The sequence below is a fragment of the Rhinolophus sinicus genome, chromosome 2 (genome assembly GCF_057876585.1).
Source record: "Rhinolophus sinicus isolate RSI-liver-muscle chromosome 2, RSI-T2T, whole genome shotgun sequence".
NCBI lineage: Eukaryota > Metazoa > Chordata > Mammalia > Chiroptera > Rhinolophidae > Rhinolophus > Rhinolophus sinicus.
Genome location: NC_142502.1, coordinates 149,242,762 through 149,266,335, shown reverse-complemented (window position 1 = coordinate 149,266,335; position 23,574 = coordinate 149,242,762). Strand labels below are relative to the sequence as shown.

Below are 23,574 nucleotides of genomic sequence, written 5' to 3'. Positions count from 1 at the left end.
CTCACCCTACCCCCATCTGAAAGGAAAGATGCCATACAGAATGATTTGCATAGGAGAATACAAAGATTATTGTAAAATTTTTTATTTTTTTTTTTAACATGGCTTATGGGAAAAGGTAAGTTTCTTGACGAAGATATACCAAAAGATCACAGAGGGTTGTTCATGATGGGAGGTAGGTTTTTTACCTTATTTCAGATTCAAGGCCAATAAGAACTTTTTACAATCTTTTGGACAAAGCTTGCTGCATCCTAATCGCTGCAAATCCACTCTGCTCTGTTCACCGCTCTCCTTATTAATCAGTTCTACGGAGCTGTACCCTGCTCTGTACTGTTACACACACTGCATTTTTATGCTTCTGTTACTGAGTGGCCTTTTCTATATTTTTGCTTTATCTTGCATTCAATTACTCACAGCTTGATCTGTAGAATAGGATACCATCACTGCCTACATTTAGGCAACAGCACATTATGTCATCTTGCTTCATATATTTTACTTCTATCTCTTAGGAGGAAGCTCATTTGAAAAATCTTGGCTCTGCCTTTGGGGAGGAATCATTTCCCTTCATTCATTCAGGCTGAAATTTGTCTCCTTACTTCCTTTGTTAATAAAAAAAAAAAAAAGAAAGAAAGAAAAAGACAAAACTTATTTACATCTTCTCAGATCCTATTAGTTAGCTCAATTGCCTAATTGTTGTAGTTTTAAGAAAGATCAAGTCATTTTCTTGCTTTCAATCATTGTTGGTCTATTTTATGGCTTCCACAATGCCACATTCACAATCCTGCTTACTTTCTTTGGGAAGCTTTTTCTGTTTCTCTCTGATGTGCAGCATCACATATTTTCCTCCCATGCATAGAAAATATGGTTAAACAATCCCCTTATAAAAGAGCAGAGGGGAAGATATTAGGCCTGACAATATTGCCCATCTCTGAGGCAGTGATGGGGCAGACTAGCATATTTGATTCTATATGAATTTGCCCTGATTTTTCTTCCCTCTTCTCTTTTCTCGTGTCTTAACAGTTCCTTAGAATACATTTTCCTACCTAAGATGGATCTCTCCTTTTCTCTCTGACAATGCTGAGTAAATCAGGGTGTGGAATATTACCCGTGCAACCCACTCTCTGAGAGGTATTGCTGGCTGAAGCCACGCTGTTCGTGTGCCATTCTATACCCAGCTGTGGATAATAACAGAATTGATTTACCCGAGGAAAGACAAAGGAACCTCAGGGCTGCTTTCTGTGTTATTTTGTTCTCAGGTTATTCTGCTCTGAATGGTAAGACCTCTCACTAGAATACTGGGTCACATTTAGCTTCCTTTATGGCAACACCCCGTGGGGGAACTTCTGGCATTGGGTTGTGAGGTGTTACAGTTCTTTGCACCTCTCTCTCTCTCTCTCTCTCCCCCCCCCCCCCCATGTGTGTGCATGCGTGTATGTGCGTATGTGTGTGTGTGGTGTCAAATTACAACGGGTAATTTTATGTTTTCAAGTCCCCATGTATACCGTCTTCTTTTTCTAAATTATTCTATTAAAAAAGTAGAGTTGAATCTGGCGACTAAAACTTGGCTTTCAGAACCCCTGACAGGTGAGTTTAAAGAAAACTATTCTGCAATAAATTCTAATATGGCCACGAATAAGTCAACCTATATGAATTATAAGGGCAATTCTTACAATAGTCACTATAAATTGAGTGTTTAGTACATCTTGTGTGTGTTCCAGTTGCCTCATGCTTATTAATTAGCTAAATCCTTACTACAACTCCATTAGGTATGTACCATCACTGTCCCTGTTTTTTCAGGTGTAGAAACTGAGGCATAGAGAGAGGTTATATTACTTGTTCAAGCCATAGGTGGTAAGCGACAGATCCAAGATTCAAACAAGTTGGCATTGGCTCCTAAGCATTGACTCTTAAATACTGCACTTTCTACCTCATTAATAGAAAAATGTACAACCTCTTGTATAGTGAGCATAATATCAGCAAGATCTCTTACAATAATTTAAGGAAGTTCTGATGAAATAATGTGAAATTGTAAGGCTTTCATTCCTAATCTTAATTGTGATTTTTTCTAACTGTATTATCCCTTAATGTTAAAACAACCCAACAAGTTATCTAGAATAATGTAGAGAATTCAGGGAAGTTAACAGCATACAGTGGTTGTTACCTTAAAACAAAAAAATTCCAAATCTGGTGTACTTGTTGTATAATTCCTTGCATTATTACTTTTAATTTACATCCCCATCTCACTCTTTACTTTCTGTTGTTGCTCACTGATGTCTTTATGAAAGTTTGAAGGTACATACCCATTGAGGTGTCTCTGGAATGTGCAGAGAATCAACTGGAAATCTCAGTTTTTGCCTGACATGTGCTGTGTCAGACTTGTGTTCTAGACCTGCTCTTCACAATCGGGTGTTTGCAGAGAAAGATAATGAATGTGGAAGGGTTCATGTTCACACCAACTTTCTGAGCATTGTTAGTTAACTTTGGGCTAGAGCTGCCATACATGTGCTTGAGTGTCCTGCGTACACACAAAGACTGTATTGGATGTTCTGGAATTTAGAAAGTTCAGGGACTATTGGCTTGTATATTTCATATACGTATTATCTATTACTTGCTGAAGATAGCTGGCTTCTAATTGATACAGAATTAAGAATACTGAATGGACTGTTCTGTTGACCTTGAACAAGTATTACCCATTGCATTGTTTGAATAAACATCAAATTAGAGGTCAGAAATTACAAATTAGTACAAGTTAGCATAAATAGAGAGCTTCTGGGGTTCCAAAATAATTCTTTATATTTAGCTCTGGCTCCAACCAAGTCTTCACTCTTGGATCAATACATCAGATCAAGAATAAGTAGAGCCCCAAAGTCACATCATCCTATCAAAATAATTATCTTTAATTAATATAATTATTGATCATGTAGTAGAAGTCACTGTCTAGATGATATAAGGCTTTTAGGATTTCATGGGAATGCTTTACAACTTAATTATGTTTCCCTGAGAGATTATAACATAATTCAATTTATTTTTCCCATGTGTTTCATCAATCATTATGTGAATAAAAGGAATATCAGAATCTCATTTCTATGTCAATTCCTGAAGAATTTAGACCAATCATGTCAGTAGTACAGAGCTGATTAGAAGACAGGGTTCATCCCACATGAGAACAACCTCCTACATCACTGTAGTGCTGGTGCCACATTCTGTTGGTTTCGTAGTATGTAACGAGGCTAACTGCAAAAGCCTGTAATCGCTGTGATCCTGCCTTCAGAGAAAACCAAATTTAGGCCTATGTGAAGTTTCTGTTTTAGATGTGTAAGGGGCTATGTTCTTCTCTGGGCCTGAGTTTCCTTGTCCAAGCAGGCAGGTGGTGTCTAGGCTTCCTTCCACATGTAAAGCTCAGTGCTCTAATTCTGCTGTGATTGAGCTCTTGCAATGTCCACACTGGTGCGACTCCAAGTTGAATGTACTTATGAATCACTGGGAATCTTGTCAAAATGCAGATTCTGACTCAGTAGCGCTAGGTGGGACCTGAGCTTCTGCCTTTCTGACAAGCTCCCCAGTGATGCCGGAGCTAGTGGTCTGTGAACCACACACGTAGTAGCACGGATATAAATGATGCACAGAGACAAGGGGGTAAAGACTAGCTCTTTGGCTTCCTGTGGTAGCATATCCAGTTGCTTCCCTCCCAGAGCTACAATTCCGAACTTCTTCTGCAGAGCACTGCAACGTGCCTCCTCCTTCCTAGCCACACCACACAGAAAGGGGGCTTCAGGAAGACCAAGTGCGTCCAGATAGAGCACAAATCCTTTCGGCAAGAAGGAAACCACAGAGCTTATCAGGAAAGCTGTGTGCCTCTAATGTCAGCCAGCCCCAGCCTGCTGGAATATGAAATAAATGAGGTGGAGTTTAATTTTAGGGTCTACAAATTTGTAATGTGTTCATCATTCCTGTTGCCATTTTACATGGCAGGCTGAGGTTGACAGGCATGTTTTGTGAGGAAAGCTGCGTTTGAGTTCCGGTTTAATGAAGCGCTCCCACCCTCTTATATCCCTCCTCTAATCTCCGGTAGCAGCGATGAGAAAGAGATGCCACTCCTCTTAGAGGTTTTAACTGGTGGAAATGTGCATCTCTTGCTTTCCTGGTGACCTTCTCCGGGGGGAATTTTCCCGAACGGGACCTCAGACTGGTTTCCCAGCAGAGGGCGCACTGCCCTGGTGCCATGACCCCAGAGCAGTTTTCTCCTTTTCCAGGGCTGACTTCTTTCCCCAGAGGCTGGGTAGGGCTGCCGGATGATCAGAAAGTGGACTCCCAGGAAGAGAGGAGATAAAGACTATTTTAAGGGAGGAAATCAAATCAAGTCATTTCAGATCGGAATCAGTGGATTTTAAATTGAAATATCTATTTGGCTACTGTTAATGGGCAGCTTTTCATAATTCTCAGCAATTACAAGACTAACTTTCCTTCCTAAACTTTCTGCAAACTTTGCATTGTCCAGCATTTGTATCTTTCACTTTAATGAGTGCTAAATAAGAATTATATAAAGAATTTTAATAATTCTCACTGGACAGTTAATTATGCAGTGAGAAGTCTTTCGAACTGTTACTCTTTCTGCCTTTTACAGACAAGTACTTTCACAGATTCCAAGGAAAGAGGTCACATTTATACATATATATAAAATGATGTGTGGGTTAGTAATTTTTCTCAGTAACAAATGACCTCCCTAATGAGCTGAAATAGTGAAATAAAAATCCACCTTTTTGTGGCCCACTTTCCCTGAACTCTACTCTCCATTTTCCTCAAACTTCTTTGCACAGGAAATGAATTCCGTCTACCTTTTTGGGCACTTGAATGTGTTGATCTCAAGTTTTCCAAATTTTCTGTTCCTCTGTAAATCATATGGTCATGACCCAGCCCAGTCATTCACGGCAAAATTCTCTTCTTTTCTTTCTTTCTTTCTTTCTTTCTTTCTTTCTTTCTTTCTTTCTTTCTTTCTTTCTTTCTTTCTTTCTTTCTTTCTTTCTTTCTTTCTTTCAACAGCTTCTGGATTTATTTTGTGTGTTTTTGTTTTTTCCCCTCATTTTTGATGGATCCTACTACAAACTTCAGCTAGAGTGAGTGCAGACGACCATAACATTACTCTCACATAGAGGGTATTTTATTAAGTCCAGCAGTTAAAAATGCACAAAGTTCCTTGTAATAATCCATTCATTCTGTTCTCGCCTGATTCTTGGAGTAAGCCTGCACAATTATTCAAATCCCAGCTTTTAGCTACAGCATACACCTCGCCATGGGGCTATGCCTCTGTAATCTTGCTTTGGTCTTGCATGTCAAATGGAATTAACTCCCATAAGAAATGTGTGCGAAGACAACCCAAAGTGTCTAATCCTGCTGCTGTCTTAAATTTCTGAAACTCTGAGCTGTCATCTTTTTCTATTGCTTTGTTGAAGTTCTCACTTATGCTTCAGTCCATCCAAAGCTGAAGTTTAGGAAAATTTGCATTTTTATATATTTTTTCAGTTATGCTCTCCCTTGGCCTTTTCACATGTTGTCTTTGTAGAATTTTTTTTTTTTCTTCCTTCAAATTCCAAGACCATTTTATACACAGTGGAATTTCAACAAGAGGTGAATTCACTCCCCCTCTCCCCCCCGGGGAGTACACAAGTTAAAACAGACAACACTAGTTGAAAATTCACAAGCCAAATTTAAACAGATATGGGTGAGGAGGGAGGGTGTGTGTGTGTGTGTGTGTGTGTGTGTGTGTGTGTGTGTGTGAGAGAGAGAGAGAGAGAGAGAGACAGAGAGACAGAGAGAGAGAGAGAGACAGAGAGACAGAGAGACAGAGAGACAGAGAGAGAGAGAATGTGTCTCTGAGTATTGTATGAAAGAGAGGGGAGAAGAAATAATGATATCATTATTACTATACCTTAACCACTCAACCTAACTAATCACAAAAACTAATTCTGTCTCGATTGGATCTCAAAGTGCATCATCTCCCTCATGAATAAAATGCTTGCTGAAATGAGTTTGGTTAGTTCTCTTATATGTTGTTATTAAGAGTAGATTAACTTGATGAGTAATTTCACACTGATTCTTCTTCTTTAGGGCACACACTGTTTAAAAATCTTGGTTACTGAGACTGTACTCTTCCTTTTTCACCTTGCCCTGAACTCTATTTCCCCCTTCTGCAATCTGAAGACATGAGGAATCTGGAAGCATACCCAGTATCTGGAACACAAAGCAAGGACTCAATCAATATTTCTTGAATTCCTTTGAATGAGTAAAAACAACTTGTTCTGTTCTTTGTGAGTGACTTATCCTGTTGCCCCAATTTACAAATTATATCATTCAATCTGGAAATGAAAGCTGCTGAGATTTTAGTAAACTTTCCTCACAGCCTGTGTGTTCAGTCTGATAATTACATGTGGTACATATTTTTAAATCACCACTTATTCAGCATTGTGGGTTTTTCGAGGTGTCTTGACTAAGTGAGGTGTGGAAGCATAAAACTGTAACTTGGTGTGGTGGATATTTAATAGTGGTAAACCGCGGCATTCTCCATTTGCAAGTTAATTAAGGCCACTAGCTGACCGGCTTGTGCAGAAAACATGTTCATGGTTTAGCCGTGGAAATAGTCACAACAATGCACAGCTAAAAATAATGGCTTTAAGAGACATTTCCACTGATCATTCCTGAATGCCTATTTATTTATTTATTTATTTATTTATTTATTTATTTATTTATTTATTTATTTTAAAAGGGATTGTTACAGTTTTAAGGAAATACCCAGTAGCTCCAGCTCCTTTTGAGACTTGAAAGTTTTCCTTATGGCTGGCCAGTGGAAAATAAAATGAAGAGTGATATTGGGGTATAGCCTCATGACCAAATTGTGTTTTTAATGCTATGTGCCAGAAAGTCCCTTATACAGTAATTATCTGTGCTGTTCTCCCAAATCTCTTTACCTAGTTAATAATGGCTTTTAACATGTGGATGTAACTAGTTTGGGCACAAGATAAGTTAACTCTTTAGCACCAAATAATTTATTTTATCCAAATTGGGTTTGAGTTTGCTGGAGAGTCCTCCTTTAGTGACAGACAATATAATATGAATTATCTTTCTGTGTGCTCATTGTTTCTTCATGATGAGAGTACTATAATAAGACAATATATTTTACTGTACAATATATTACTTTGGCTAATAGGATTGAAAAAGCACAGTAAATGTATATGTCCTTTCAGCATCTAGATGGTGAAGTTAGATTGTCTTATCAAATATCTTAGTGCTATTCTAAGATCCAGCAATATTTAATGTAGCTGAAATAGGTGACAGCAATGTATCAGGCAAATGTAATGAAGGTGTAACCGACAAAAAGTTGTATCAAGTAGGCCAAAGTGGTTCTTGAGCTTTGTTAGACTGTTGATTTCAAGTTGTTTTTAGTAGAACGATAATTCTATTTGAAATCACTTTGGTAATGGACACACTATAACCCTGGTCCATAAATCCTTCCATTTAATTTTAAACTATCTTACAAACGCTGAAATGTGTTACAAGAATTCTCCTGCTTTTCCATCCATCTGCATTCCACTAGGTCTTTCTAGGCACATCGCAAGCAGAATTTTGAGCTCAAATGACACGTGATTCTTGGCAGGACTTGGTAGAAGGAAAATGGCACAGTGGAACAAATATTATTCCCACCTTCTAAGATCTATACTTCATGTCTTTCATATGTCGTCATATAACCAAGTAGAGATCATATCACAACCTGAGAGCTATGAAAATTCAGATCTAGATTTCAAACATCTTCCTGTTTAATCTGGCCATAACTACATCAGAATATTCAAGACAAAATTGACCTGGAATTGTCATCCTTAAGAATTCTTATTGTGGCTCATTTTACCTTAAGTTGAGACGATAAACATCAATCTCTGCCAGTAGCAGTGGAGATTTTCAGGCTCCATTTTTCTTCATTGACTTCTTTACATGGATACCATTTTTTGCTAGTTCATTCCTCCACCTTCCCTCTCTCCTTTCATTTTTGTTATTTGTTGTAATTTAATGTGAAATGCACAGCTTCTGACTGTAATCAGGTAAGGAGGCTCGGGAGCCTTCCAGCAAGTGCAGGTCTCCTGAAAATGGATTTTTGGACACAACAGAATGAACCTTTATTTATTATCTCAGGGATAACTAAACCAAGAGAGAGCAAGACAGTGCAGCAGACGTTCTTTCAAGTGGCAGCTTACTGGGTGAAACACCCCTGTCCCAAGGGTGTTAACAGAACACCCTTGGCTCAAAGTCTTTCCATCATCCCTAGTTGCTGGTTCTCTAGGCCAACGAAAACAAGCATAACAAAACATGCAGAGAAAGTGTCAATAGAAACCCCTCTCTAAGAGCCTAGCTTTTGGAAGTGGACTGGATTTGTAGTTCATACAAATGCTTTAGGCAAGGTTTCATTGGCCATGGCCACATAAAACCATGACCTGTCCGTGAGGTGGGACATGTGGCTTATAGGCACATGTGACTTATTTCTTCCATGATTTCCTAGGGAATGGCCTCAGTTTCCCCATGTGCCAAATGAAGATTGTTGGAAAGTACTAAACATTGGACTTTGCAAAGAATCATCTGGTTTGAATGTTAGCTTTCTAACCTGAGAACATTACTCTCTCTAATCGTAAGTTTCTTCATTGATAAACAGGATAACAACATTTCCCTTTCTGATAATGGTGATCAAATACAGAGATGTATCATTGAGAAAAATATCAACATGTTTATATGAATGTAAAGTTTGGTGTGTAGCGCTAATGAAACCACAGATGTGAATGTACTTGAAAAACAGGGAAGCACTGTAGAAATATAAGATATTATCATTAATATTATTATCTTCAAAATATTAGGTTATTTTTCTCCACAACAGAAAAGAGTGGTGATCCTTACCCCAAATCCAAGCCTGGATCTACCACCTCCAGAGGTTCTCTGCTCTCTTGCAAAGAGGAGATGCCTCATGTCTGCCCCTTATGTCTCAGAAATATTGCAAAACAGCTCAGTTAGAGGCGACGTAAGGCAGCAGCCCCAGGGTCCTTCATGGCACACATATTAGAGACAAGCAATTATCGTGGATATTTAATGTCCATGTGCTGTGAGTTTCCAGGAAAGGTTGAAAAAAGCCAAAAGTTTGAGATCATCTGTGGTTCAGTTCTTGCAAGAGAGAAGCATGATGAAGTGGGAAATTGACAGCTCTAAACTATGAGACCATAACCAGTGTCCAGCTGTATGATTTTTTTTTTCAAAATGTGGAGACATTAGCTTTTCTATAGTTAGTAGCCAGATAGATTTTTGGTCAATGCAGGTGCTTCATCCTGCCACATAAATCTGCCTAAGGTGGTTTGTATAGAGATAATGACTCTCCTAAGGCTGTAAAGATAGAGCAGAGAATGAATGAGAAAGAATGAATGATACACGCCATGGCCCACGCATGTTTTTGCTTTTTATTCCTAGCATTTAACCCAGGAACTGGCTTTGTTGAACGTTACATGATTGAAAATGATTGTGGAAAACTATGACCATGCCATCGTTTTTGTTTGTTTGCTTGTTTGTTTAGGTAACACTTCACTCCCTTATACCTACCTATTCAGAGCATATCGCAGAGTGAACACACAATACTTTGTGGCACCAAAAAAATTGCCAGAATATTTGACACTTGCCCTTAAAATAAAGTGGAAGGCCCTGGAAGAGGTGATGTCTAGGTGGTGGGCAGAATATAATGGGCCATGTTTCTGGCAGCCTGTAGAGTAACCCGAATCACTGAGCCTTTTTTCACTGTAAGGGAAGGAGTGACAGTGTTCTCAGGTCCAGACATCAATCTGCATTGCCTGGCATCCAGGAATTTCCCAGCTGTTTTCACAACACACCTATTTGTGATGAGTCTGGGGGAGTAAAGAAACAGAAAGTAGAAGTTACTCAAGCTCTGTGAGCCTCTGTGTCCTCATCTGTAAAGTGGGCTAGAGCTTTTTGAGTCCCAGAATTGTGAGAAATGAGTGCGATAACGTAGGTTAAGCCTCATCCCAGGTGTCTGGTTCAGAGGAAGCTCTCAACAAAAGGGAGCAATATTTATTAGGAGGAAGCACATAACTCTTGTCTTTGGAGAGGGCCCCTTCTCTCTCCCTGCCTTCTCCTTCAAGCCTTTGAGCCATTTCTGTAGTAATTGGCTGCTAGGGCTTGGCATCTATCTATAGAGAAATACGTTTTTGTGAAAGGGCTCTGAGGTGGTGGTGTGAGACGTTTATTAGTGATCTAAGGCAACATAAGTTGCCGCTGGTGTTTATTGACTGTTTCTTGCTGGAGGCACAGAAATGCACAGGCACTAAAGGGTGAGTTACTGTTGGTTGCTACTCTCTGGACCAGCAGGGACTTGGCGAGCTCTTGGAGGACAGAGTGTCTTTGCATCAATCAACACTGACCCCTCTGGCTGAATATGTACAGGCATAAAGAGGCTCCTAAATTAGCCTCTGTTCTCCTTAGCTGGATGAATGGAAGATGAAATGCAATCCCTGGAGTGGGAGGAAATGTGTGTGTGGTGGAAGACTGAGCTGTACTCTGGAAATTCAGGCTGACCCCTCCTGCCCAAAACAAATCTGAAATGCTTTTATTTTCTTTGGCTCTGTTAATTGACATCATGAGACATGAGGAAGGAAATGGAAGATGTGGGGAGAGAAGAGAACGGACAGAAGGAATAATAACCAGAATGACTTGTTTGATGAATGAATTAAAACGGAGCAGGGGTGGCTTAGGACTAACTCCAACATTTTTCCAAAGTGTATAGTGATGAGATGAACTAATGCTCTGGGCAGAGGAGTAAGTGGTGGTAATAGTTGGCTGATCACTTTTTAATACCACCTAGAAAAATGTCATGTGTTTTTAAAAAATTAATTGAATGTTAATTTATCTAAGAATGCCAAAGATCTGGTTAAGCCTCATAAAGCCAGAAATCATGTAAAAGTTGCCCTCCCTGGATATGATGAGGGTGCCCTACAGAGAATGCTCTTGTTTTTGAGAAATATTAGCATATATCCTCCACTGATTCTTCTGCTCCCTCCTCCCTAATTGTAATTTTTCTTTTGGTCAAAAAAGGGAGGAAAGAGAAGGACTCTCCAGGTGAAAGCACACCTTTGAGCCTCCTCACATTTTCTAGGTTGGCTATATGGTCCAATGGATTTCAGGTCAATGCTGTTTGAGAGCCATTAGTACTTAAAATACTGGTAAGAAAGCAGTAAATCCATGAATTCAACATTCTGTGTTAAGAAATTTCCTTTGCTTCCTTTCTTTAAGGCATAAGACTAGTACATTGATACCTATTCCAGATGGGCATGTGACAGACCCATACCCAGGAGCGTGGGGTCATCCCAGAACCAACTGAGCCAGAAAGTATGGATAACGCGGAAAGTATGGATAACTCAACACAAATCCAGCCCTGCTTCTGCCAAAGCAAATCCAGAAGGCTTGGTACACATCTGTTCATGCACAAATAGGTTACCCCACACATACTTGAACTATGAGGAGCTATGAGAAGCATTCTTTTCTCTGATTACCAGACCCTCTCAGGATGTCTTCTTTGGAGGGACAGATTGTGAACCTTTGAGGCATGTGGTGGCCTGGATACACTTGAGGATTCCCTTCTTCTTAATAAGAACAATTAGCATTTGTGGGGCACTTGGTATGTGCCAGATGCTGTTGTACACACTTCACTTCACATATATTTATACATTTTAAATCTCTCAAGAACCCTGTGAAATACGTCCTATTATAATCCCCATTTACGATGAGGAATTAAAGGCAAAGAGAGGTCAAGTGATTTCTTCAAGGTCTCTACAAGTGGTAGAGTTGGGATCTGATCCTGGGCTGTCTGAGTCCATATTCAATGTTCTTAACCATTAAAGTATGCTTATTCGGCCCTGGGCTTATGCTGGGGAGCCTGGAAAGTGAAGATGGACCTTTTGACAACAAATTATATCACTTGTAATTTGGGGAGAGCATTTCTAAGGAAATCCAAATGTGGAGAACCGTCTTAGAATTTCTCCTTTTTCTGGGATCTCTTGGTTCTTCCTCACAAACAAACAAACAAACAAACAAACACCCAAACTAGAAAGAGCCTCCAGGTTTAAAGGAGATTTCCTAATTAGGATTGATTTCTAGGATAGCACTTAACAATATAGATATAGGAGGTGGCCAATAGCTCCAAGGTACCTCTAGTTCTATTGAAGGAGGTCCTTGCTCTTCATAGCGGTGAACAGCACAGAAAAATGTCAACCTGAAGGGGTGTGCCTAAAGGGGTTACTACAGGTGTGGGATTAACTTTATAAAATCGTGAGCATCTACGAGTGCCAGACACTGACTCCCATTTTCTTCTGTTTGCAAATTCATTCAGGAAGAAGCTTTGAAATTTATGTTGTGCAAAGGTACAACCTAGTTTCTCCCTCATATCTCCTCCCCCTTGCCACCTCCTCCCCCTCCTCCCATCACCAATACCACCATGTGTTTTTAAAGTCCTTTAAAGTTTTCAAAGTGCTTTCAGATACGTACTCTATTCTTTATGTCAGATCAGGGCAAAATTTATTGCATTTGGCCAAAGGCCATTTTGAAACTTAAAGAGAAAAAAGGAGACACAACATAATCTTTGAAATAAAGGGATTAAAACAGACCCACATTAAAGTTAGAAAGGATTTATGAGTTAAATGTATGTGTGTATATATACATATATATGTATATATATGTATATACATATATACATATGTGTATGTATATATATATATTATATTATATACATATACATATATGTATATAATATATATATGACCAAATACTTCACATGTTTTTTAAAACAGTTGGAGTTTAGACAAAAAAACCTAGAAGATATAAACAACATATTTTAAAATAGCATAATACATTAATTTTAAACAGGTAATACATACTCATTACAGAAAAACTGAAGGATATGAAAAGTGAAAAATCAAAAATATAAGCATTCATAATCTTATTATGCAGATAAAAAAACCCATGATTATGTTTAGAGTACAATCCTCTAGTCTTTTATTACACACACACACACACACACACACACACAAAATGGAGTTGGAAATTTTTTCATGCTATTCTCAGATATGCAGAAAAATAAGTGCTGCCCTTTAATTTCTAAAAGCTCTGATCTGGCCCATGTAATTCCACTTCACTGAGTGGTAAAAACAACTTATTATCCATTAGCAATATTTCAGTCACTTCTGGTTTGTAAGTCTCCTTTCATTTTAACATTTAATCTATTCAAAGTACGATGGTTTATAGAATCTTCTTTCAAAAACTAAGTCTCTTGATATGCTTAGTCTTTCAGACTGTTCCCCTAGCCCCACTTTTCTCTTCTTTAAAATGATGTCTCAGTGTCTGAAGGATAGGGTTATAGCTAACACAGGCTTACACTTAGAATGAATTACAAAAAGACAAAAATGGCCAGTCTTCTGAGATAACCAATGTCAGAAAACCTCACTTCCTCCAGACCAACAGGGCCTGCACCAAGACACATGATTTGCCAAGAGAGGGTGACACATTAGAGCAGACATTTGTGCACAACCTTCCCCACCCTATGGCACGTCACACCAAGGGGCTCGCTCCGTCTCCCTGGGAGCAGAGGAAAGGGGTGTGTGGGTCCTTGTCCTGTCTCTGGCCCTGCAGGTCTCTGTAGTAAGGTCTCTTCTCTGCCTGGCTGTTCTTTGCCTTACAGGTGTCACAAGCACGTTTGACTTGGAACCTGCTTTCCTATTGGTTGGTCAATACTCTCAGAAAACCCCCAGATGGCCTCTGACTCATCTCAGCTTTTGCCAAAGCTTTTGAGTCTCTTCCATGCAGTGTAACCAGCCCCTGTCCTGGAAACTCCTTCCAGAGTGTCTGCTGAAGAGAAATCTTTTAGCACAGGGCCCCTATGTGCCCCCTAGCTAAGCCCACTAGGTTCAACTCAGCCCCTCTGAGTTCTCTCTTCGGGGGACATAAAGATACTTCTGGGTCTGACCCATGCCACATTGGAAGTAAGAACAGCTTATAGAATTCTCTGTCTTCTTCTTCCTACCTAGGTGGCAGTACTGGATTCTTTTTATGTGGCCATTCCCCATTATGTATCTAATTGAGATAATTTCTATTTCTGCCTGAATTAATCTAATTAATGTAATAGAAATCAATTCAATTGCTGTTAAATTAATGGAAGGTCAAAGGAAAAACGAAAGAGGTTTCAAGAAACTTTGTAAAATTTGTAATGCGTATTCTATGTCTTGTCCCAGGTTCACACTTTTTCTTCATAAAGAACTTGAGACTCTGTAAAAGTGCTGTACTTCTTTAATCTAGAAGACTTTTCAAGGGAATCATTTGATTCAGTGATTTTGTATTCTGCTAAATTCATATTTGTTATCAAGAAGAGCTTTTGGTGAAAACCAACAGCAAAATATAGAGAACCAGCTAAAATATATATTTTAGCTGATATATAGTTGATTGGATGTTTGTATTTCCACTCAAATTCTCACTTATTTATATTTTTTAAATAATCATTGCTTTTTGCAAATGTTAGGGAGTTTGAACATTAGACTTTTGAAATTTAGGGCTGGCCAGTTAGCTCAGTGGGTTAGAGCATGGTGCCAATAACACCAAAGTTTCTGGTTCCATCCCCGCATAGGCCACTGTGAGCTGCACCCTGCTTTAAAAAAAAAGAAAAGAAAAGGAAAGAAAGAAAGAAAGAAAAATATAGAATAGACTTTTGAAATTTAGGTAAAGTGAAACAACAGAATCTTCAACATTGAGCAGATAAGAGATTTTCTTCCAGTTAATTAAAGGTGCAAGAATTATTGAACTTTATAGCCTTTTCATTATATCATTAAGGTAATAGTTGGCTAGCAAAGTGGGGGAAATACTGCAGTGGGCCACCGTGTAAACTCAGTCTGACCTTTCAGGGCTCTGCTTATGCTCAGACTGTTACTAGCTGCGTTTTTGAAAGATTGTAACTAGACTAACAGACCAGTTGCCTCTGCATATTAAAAGCTAAAAGAGAAAGCTTTCCTTCAGTATTGTCAGCAGTGTGGTTAGGTGTACTTCTGGACACATATGTCTATCAACACTCTCTCTCTTTTCTCTCCTCTCTCTTCTCCCTCTCCCTCTCCCTCTCCCCCTCCCTCACCCCTTCCCCCCCTCCCCTCCCCCTCCCCTCCCCCCTCCCCTCCCCCCCTCTCTGTTTTAGCTCAGTATTTTCATGTGTCAGGAGGAGAAAAATATGGTGACACCTTGGCAATACTTACTCTAACTGTTATTGATAGACTTATTTATTTAGTCCTATGTACCAAGGCTTTTATTTTCCCTCATTTAATCCCCATGACAAACTATGAGGTAGGTTTATTATACCTGTATTACAAATGATGGAAACTGAGCCTCAGAGGCATTAACTAACTTGCCCTAGGTCCTACAGCTAGTGAGTAGGTTTCTACCAAGGCATTTATGACTAAAAGACCATCTTCTGGTCTATTCTAATGGGCTACCTCCCCTCCCTGCCCTATCTTATGCAATTTGTTTGGAAGATCAACTACAACCATGTATGTGAAAATACAAGCAATTTTCAAAGAGGCAAATTATTTTCAAGGTATTTTCCCCCTCTCTATTTATTTCAGTTACATTTTATTTGTTTGCACTATTGCTAAAAAGATATAAAGGAAGACAATAGTAAATAACAATTATTAAATGGGTTGATAATTATAAAAAATTGTAAAAGAAACGAGGATATAATCATGACATCTGTCTATTTAAACCATTCTTTGATTTGTCTTTGGTTTCTGTCACAAGAATTATAAAATTACTTATAGTATGTGTATTAGAATTTGTGGTTGGGAGGCAATTATCTATGATTTTCTATGATTTGTATCCCAGTTAATAAAGAAATGTGGCTGAAATCCTTTTAATATGTCCCTTGAAAGAAAAGTTGTCCAGGAGATTTTATGTTCTCTTACTGTAATGCCTTCTTCAAAAAAGACATACATACATGAGAAGCAAGTTCTTTTCAGGAAATAGTGGAATAAGATTTGTTATTAGAAAAGTGATGCTGCATAGCCCTCCAGGATGGGGTGGGGGGAAGAGCAGTTGGAGTGGAGTGATAAAGAGAGAAGGGAAGATAAATATCATTAAGAGACTAACTTTTACATGTCATTGGCACAATTTAGTTTTGACAAATATGAGAGATTTAAAAAATAAAAAGCGGACATAAAACAAACACTTTTGGGGATATGCATTTACTTCACAAATTTAATTAACTAAACATTCTCCAGCTATCTTCAAAAATGCCCACTCCTAAGTCAGAAAACTTTTAAATCGACCACATAAACTCTTGAACCGTTGGCCTCGGGGCATGTTATCTTGTCTAATCAATCACCTCACAAGAATTTTTTTTGGACTTTCTATAAAGTGCTCCAGACTCTGGCGATCCTTTGTCCTGTCACACCCTCGCTCTGGACAACCAGATTCCATCCTGTTTTCTCCTTTATCACGTACAATTTGGTCTTGTTTTAACATCCTAGACTTTCTTCCCTTGCTTTTTCATTTCTCTCTACTGACTCCAAGTACCTTAAAAAAAAAAAAAAAAAAAGCACTTTCAACAAGTGGACAAACTGATTCAATCAGTAGATTCTGCTTTTTTTGTTTCTAGAACAATTGCTGTTTTGTGCTTCCTTGCCATTCCATCACTTTTCTTGAGGTTGTGGTAACGTATGTGTACCGAACTCTCAGAAAGAGTCTTTGAGGACTCTACACACTCCTTGTTTCTCTGCTTTTCCATTAGTGCTAGAGAGTATATCAGGTCATCCATGTAATTTTCTTGCAGGGATGCACATAGTATTTATTTTCTTACAGTGGGTATAAGCATAAGCAGAAACATGTTTGAGGAAATTTCTCTCACATCGTTATCCCCCTTCTTTATATTCTGCTTCAAATTCCCTTCTTTGTTGTCGCTCAGTATCATTTAGATGCCCTGCTTTTGTGTTCTCATGTGCTATACAATTGTAGCACTTATTTTAAAGCAACATAATCAGATTATTTGTCTTTCTTCTCCAGCAGAGACCTTGGTGGCGAGAACTATGTCTCCCTCAAACGTAATATTCCAGGATATAGCACTGTATGTAGTGCCTCGTAGGAGCTGGGTAACAGTAGATGGAAACTAACCTGTTAGTGGAATTATCACCTTAAATAAAGGCAGGGATATTTGGGTGAAAGAAAAGGATTGCTAAGGAAGAACAAGAAAATAAAATGGGTTGATTTGGAGAATGTAAAAGGCTAAAAAAAAACAGTTCTGCTAAGGATATCTATAGAGGTCCTGCTTTTTCATCTGTGGAAAGAGAACAGAGTACCATCTTCTTCAAGGCTGACCCCAAAGGCACAACCAGTCTCCTCCCAAGTTAAGAATTTTCAGCAGACTGAAGAATTAAGCAGATGCCTGCATTATCTGCTGATGTCATATAGATACCTTCCATAACTAAGAGCAAAGAGGAGTATGAAATATTCTATGAGCTCTGAAATTCAGTTCATTTGAGCAAACATGTATTGAAAGCCCACTTTTTGCTGGAGTTATAGATATAAAGACAACTGGGACATTGTCTCATAATAATTCTCTTTTCTCAATTGAATTAACTATTCTAGTCACTACAGCTATCTCTATGTGAGACATCCATAATACCACTCGAAGAGCTCTTTAATATTTTTCTCATGAAGAATTCCAAATGGCTTCTTTTCCTATAGGTATGGCATTCTTTTTTGCCCACTGTGAATATAGCCTTAAGTTTCCAGTAGATGATATAGCCAAATAGAGTTCTAATAGATAGTGTTAAATTGGTAGTTTCTTACTATATATTATATTTTTCATTTCTTTATTTAAAAATATTTATTGTGCAATGACTATGTGCCTGAAAGCTTCTGTCCACTGAAATACATAGATGATTAAGATAGAAAATATTCCATTTTCATAGAGCTTACATTCCCATGTGGGCAGAGTATAAACAAACATATAAACCATATCATTCAGCATTTATCCTACAATAATGCTATGAAACAAACAACTCTCAATCTGTAAATTGAAACACCAAACAATTTATTTGTCTCATTCACTATTCTTTGGTCAGCTGGAAGGTGAGTGATCTTAGAGTTGTTCAGCTTATCTTGGCTTGAAACCATCAGTGAGGATCAGATATTCTCCCCTTGTCTCTTTGGTTTCTCCCTGGACCAGCAGTTATCTGGGGGCATGTTCTCTTCATGGGGAATGGCAGGAGTGCAAGTCAAAGATCTGGATCATGCCAGCAAGTCTAAAACTCTGCTTTAGACACATTTACTAACTTGTATCAACCAAGACAATTCATACCCAACATTCATAATGTTGGCCATACCCAACATTAATGTATCAAAGAAGTATTTTTCATTCATAGTGGGAAGAACTGCAAGTTATATGGAAAAAGAAAAAGTGTGAATGTATAATTTTATAATAGGGAAGGAATTAAGACTTGAAAATAACAATTCGATTTATCTACCACCGTCTGCCTCTTGGTCATGATTGTTCAGAAACCTTTTGCATATGGGATGTATTCATTGGCATTCCAAACATCACACAAAGTCTCACCCAATTATGGTATCAGGTTCAAAATTCAGGATTTCATGATCCATGTCAGGTCTGGATAGAACTGCTCGTAATCTGGACATCTATGAACTAAAAGATACATTATCTACACCTACACATCTGATATACAATGTTGGAATAGGAGCAGGATAAACAAATTAAGCAGTTTCACTTAACAAGGAAAAAACAGAGAAATATAGAAGTAACTTTCGATAGCAATTTTGGAATTCTGCTGAGCAAAGTTTGCCAGGTTCTCCTACAAAGAGGTTGGTATATACTTTGGTTAAGCCCTGCTTCTGCACCTGGGAGTTGATCACCAATTTCCTCTTTGCTGTGCTCTTGGAACTCCTCCTTTTTACGTCTTTGGCTTTTCTGATGAGTATTGGAGAGTATGCCCTTCTTGGTAGCTGAGCAGATTTCTCAGCCTGCTTCTTACCTGTAAAATTTTGGGGGTACATAGATCTTTATATACTCAAACAGACATAGTATTTTTAAATCTAGGCTGGTGGCAATTTTTCCACTAAACTGTCTCAAAAACTTGGTGGGTTTTATGTATGATTCCTGTCAACTCCACATCCCAAATGCCTTACCCACAATCCTTTTAGAGACATGCTTCTTTCTAGAGATAAATGTAGATACTTTGCATGTAGCAGTCATCTGTGAGTTGTACTCTCAGTCTCCTTAATCTTTTCAGGGGTCTTAACAAAGCATGTGACATCCACTTTGCTGATTTTGACTTGACTTTATGACACTGTCCTAATGGCCACACCTTTAGATAGAGAAATGGTTTCATTTTTCAAACTTACTATTCCCAGAATTACTAGTTTCTCTCATTTCCTCTCACTCCTGCTTACAAACCAGTCAACGCTTTGCCAAGCTCATCTCTTTCTTACAGTAACTTATCAAATGCAGATAATAGCAATTAACTCATCCTATGAACATTCTGCCTCAAACACTTCTCAGCCCCATGCTATGAGTGTACTTAGTACATTTTTTGCCTTCTAGGTTATTACAATCAATAGTTTTATGTTTTGTTACTAAATAATATGGGCTGTCATTTTTCCAGCTTCTTATTACGGTTATTTAGAGTTTTCTCTTTATTTACTATTGATCCCAAACCAAATGACACGTATTTTAGGTTGTTTGACAGAAGAAGCCCATTTCTGGTATACTTTCTATATTAATTAGCAATTGGCACAACTATGGTGAATGATAAGCCTCACACCCAAGCCCAAATTTCAGAGGCTCAAACAACAAGTGTTTATTTTCTTTATTTTCTTGCTAATGGTCCTGTGGATAGCCTGAAATAACACTACTTCAGGTCATGGGGGACTTGGTTCTAGATCTCTGATTAGGTTCAGTTTTGTTCTAAGAGTCTCTTCATTCTTCTTCAAAGAGTGACTACTTAACAACATATTTTCTTATAGGGAATGACAGAAGCACCAGGGCACAAGCAAGACTCACAGCATATTTAAAGATTATGTTCTCATTTCGCCTGCCAACATTTAGTTAACCGATGCAAGTCACACGGCTAAGCCTAACATCAATGGGGTAAGAATTGTTTTCCACCCATACTTATCTGTCATATTGCATGTATACTATAGTAGGGAAGGAGTCAAAAATTGAGAACAGTCCAACTTTCACACATGCAAACAAGAAAATATTAACTAGTATAAATACTGTGAAGAAAACTAAGCAGAGTAGTACTTAGAGAATGCCTGGAAAAGCTACTAAGAATAGTTTCTTGGAGATGACATTTCAACTGAGGCTGAATGCCTTCCAGGTAGAGGGAACAGACAGTGCAAACTCCCAGAAACAGAGATAAGCTCAGGGTGATGGAGGAACTGACATAAGACCATGAGGAGAGTGGCAGGAGATGAAATCATTGAAGTAGGCAGAGGCCAGATTATTTAGACCTCTGTTATTATTACTGTTATATGCAATATTGTATAACTGGACATCTCAGATGATTATTTGTCAAACGCTGAAAAAAACATTTTTGGTGAGTTCTGTTGTCCTGATAACCCATGAGTAGGGTAGCTGAACTCAACCAGTCTGGAAAGTTTTATACAAATTGAGTTGCATAATCAGTGGTAAATAATTTACCTTTCCACTGGTTCTTAATGGCGTTGGCCAGCTAAGTTGTTTCTGGAACACCAGAAAATACTAAGAATTCTTGACTAGAGAGGTACTGGCTGAAATACTGAAGAGATGAAATGGTAGCCTCTGAAACTACTTGGCTTCTTAACAATTCCAGGTATTTCTTTCTCCCTGGGCTCCTTCAAGCTAAATGGAAATATAAAGACGCTGGAGCCTCCTTCCAACCCCCCTTAGTCTCACTCTGGGGAAAAACCTCTTATTCTTTTGATCCCTAGAGGGTTTTCTAGATCTGAAATAGCAACAGCTCTGATTGTTGGTGATATCTTTTCCTGGGGAAGTCTTTGTGTTGGTGCTTCGGACAGAGAGAAAACTCGGGGTATAAACCCCAGAGATACAGCCTGCACCCTTGGGGAAGTGCATGATTAATCGCTCTGTGGAATAAATTTAAATGGGGGCACCCTCATGACCACAAATAGTGCGGTTACATGCAAAGTCAGTTATGAGTATCTCTAAATTTCACTAAATTAGAAACACAAAGATGCTAAATTCTGGCATGCCCTAAATCATGAGATCTTGAACACTTTCTAGAAATAACCATTGACCTTTGTCCTATGTGAAAAACTTTGTTAAAAATTGGCATTTAATTAGCCAGACTTTTCTTTGTCCTCAACTTTCAGAAGACGTAAGGAAAATAAAGCTATTCTCCTTTCAAACACTTGAAGCAAGTAAATGAAAACCAGTGACGTCGAGAAGCTGCTGGTCTCCCTGGGTCACAGGAACACCTCTTCAAGAGTGCCCTTGACTTCTATTAAGCATGACCATCTAACCAGGTGAAATACAGAACTGTAATACAGAACTGCAGTATCTTTTAGCAACAAGGGAGCTGTGTCTAGATGAATCAGAATATGCTGGCTGGTGGAGCTCAGACACAATGATGAGGGTTCCAAAGTAGTGGGCAGAGATCAGTTAAGCATTGCCACCTGTCTCAGAGGCTACACCTCTTTTTCTGAGGTGGGACCCTGAGGTTGTTAGCATGGAAGCAGCTCATCCTCTGAGCAGCTCCTGTGCCACAAGTTAGGACAGGAATCCTGCTGGGAGGAGGACTTGGGTCGCAGCTCCTAACCACCACCGCTGGACACAGCTGTCAGCACTGCTCAAAGAAGCGAGCATGCCGCCTGCCCTGGAGAGAGCTGTTCCAGCCCCTAAGAGTGGCAGGTTCAAAACCTATAGGATAGTTCAATCAAAAGCATTGCCTTGCTCTGTCCTATGTGCTATTGTACGTTGGAACACATGCTGCTAGGAGACAAAGAGGACACACGTTTATTTTCAAGCGTAGGACTTTGGAACCACTTGGGAAGAATATTCTTGATTGAGAACCAAAACATTCCATGATGCTTAACAAACCTGCAAATTGAAAAATCAGCATAGGCCCATGCAACCGAGAGGCAGGAGAAGGGCCGATACTCTGAAAAAAAAAATTATTTCCAAATATTCCTTAAATGATATTTGTGTGCATTTGCAATATTACTGCTTTCTGAATCAAAGTCCCAAGCTGTTTTCATCTGAGAACATATGTGGTGCCATTAGACAATATCTCAGCCCGCCACCGCCCAGGATGTCCCCCACCGCATTGTATAATGGACAGTCCCGCAAAGAAGATGCCGCAGCTCAGTCAATGCCTCTGTAATAATATTTTAAAATAAATGATATGCATCATTAAATCACCGAGGATGACTAACTCAATTTTAGAAAACCCACAACTCCAGCAATCATAGTTACAGCTCTGATTTGAATATTTTCCCTTTCACCTGAGCAGCCAGTGGGAGCCAGTCAAGCAGATTCGCATCTAGGCTGTACTCTCAGAGGAACAGGAAGGAACCTGTGATTATGTAGTTACAGGAACGTCGGCGAGATGCCTCCTGTCCGCCTGGGCTTTTCAGACTTTGCCTTCCTCCCTTCTTGCCTTCTTATTTACATATCACAGGCATCCTCTTTGTAAAGTTATTTTAAATAATTTATTAGATTGATCTTTTTAAAATTCTATCCTGGCTAAATGTCATAAGGAGAGAAAAAAAAAGTCTTCTAAACTTATTTAAAGGTTTCTACTGGAGTCGGCCAGTTACCTGCTTCACTGCTGATATTCTAAAAATACCTCCATGTCCGTACTATTATCCATTCTTCACGTCCAATTGCTCTGTTATGGTAATAGTCAGAAGCACACCATGCAGTAATTACTTACAGCTGACTGAAGAAAAGAATATTCAACTCCCCCACTGTTCCACTAGAAGGTCTTTATGCACTATTAACTCATTCCTGTTTATTAATACTCTACTGGTAATTCAGGCTGCTGCCTCTTAGGTTTGTAATAGGAGGACTATTAAACAGCAATTACTGACCATGTGGGTTGGCGAATATTTGTTGTTGTTTTTTTGGTGGGCTCCCCCCACACACACACTTGTTTTTTAAGAAGCCATATTACAACACAGTAAAAGTAACATCACATCTGCATGAGATTAACAAGCTTGGCAGTATTTCTCCCTTAGAAAATGTGAATTTATTCCCAGATTATCATTGCTGGCTTAGGAAAAAGGTATTGTAGAAGAAATAGGAAAATGTGGAAGATTGTTCACATGTGGGAAGCCCCCCTCCTTTGGAAGATATCTTGGCTCTTATGTTCTCTAAGTCACTCAGTAGGCTGTTTCCTCTTACTGCCTTTGAGGGGCACTGACCCACCCTCAACCACCCTCAACTTCTGAAAAATAAGCATACCCACTGAGGAATCCCAATATAATACCATTTCCCCTTTTAAGTTC

General features: G+C 38.9%; 1 protein-coding gene across 12 annotated transcripts in view; it reads left to right on the top strand.

Moving 5' to 3' along the window:
• The window catches only part of LOC109437798 (uncharacterized), an 802,202-nt gene that overhangs the window by 525,020 nt on the left and 253,608 nt on the right, over positions 1 to 23,574 (top strand). For 5 of the 12 annotated variants that reach the window (XR_012496365.2, XR_012496364.2, XR_012496363.2 and 2 more), the window contains exons 5-6: positions 20,089 to 20,212; positions 21,439 to 21,591. The exons of 6 other annotated variants lie outside the window; for them this stretch is intronic. The gene's annotated coding sequence lies outside the window, so the exon portion shown is untranslated. Of the gene's footprint in view, positions 1 to 20,088; positions 20,213 to 21,438; positions 23,158 to 23,574 lie in introns of those variants that run through there. One more of the 12 variants, XR_016020452.1, reaches the window with a different exon arrangement.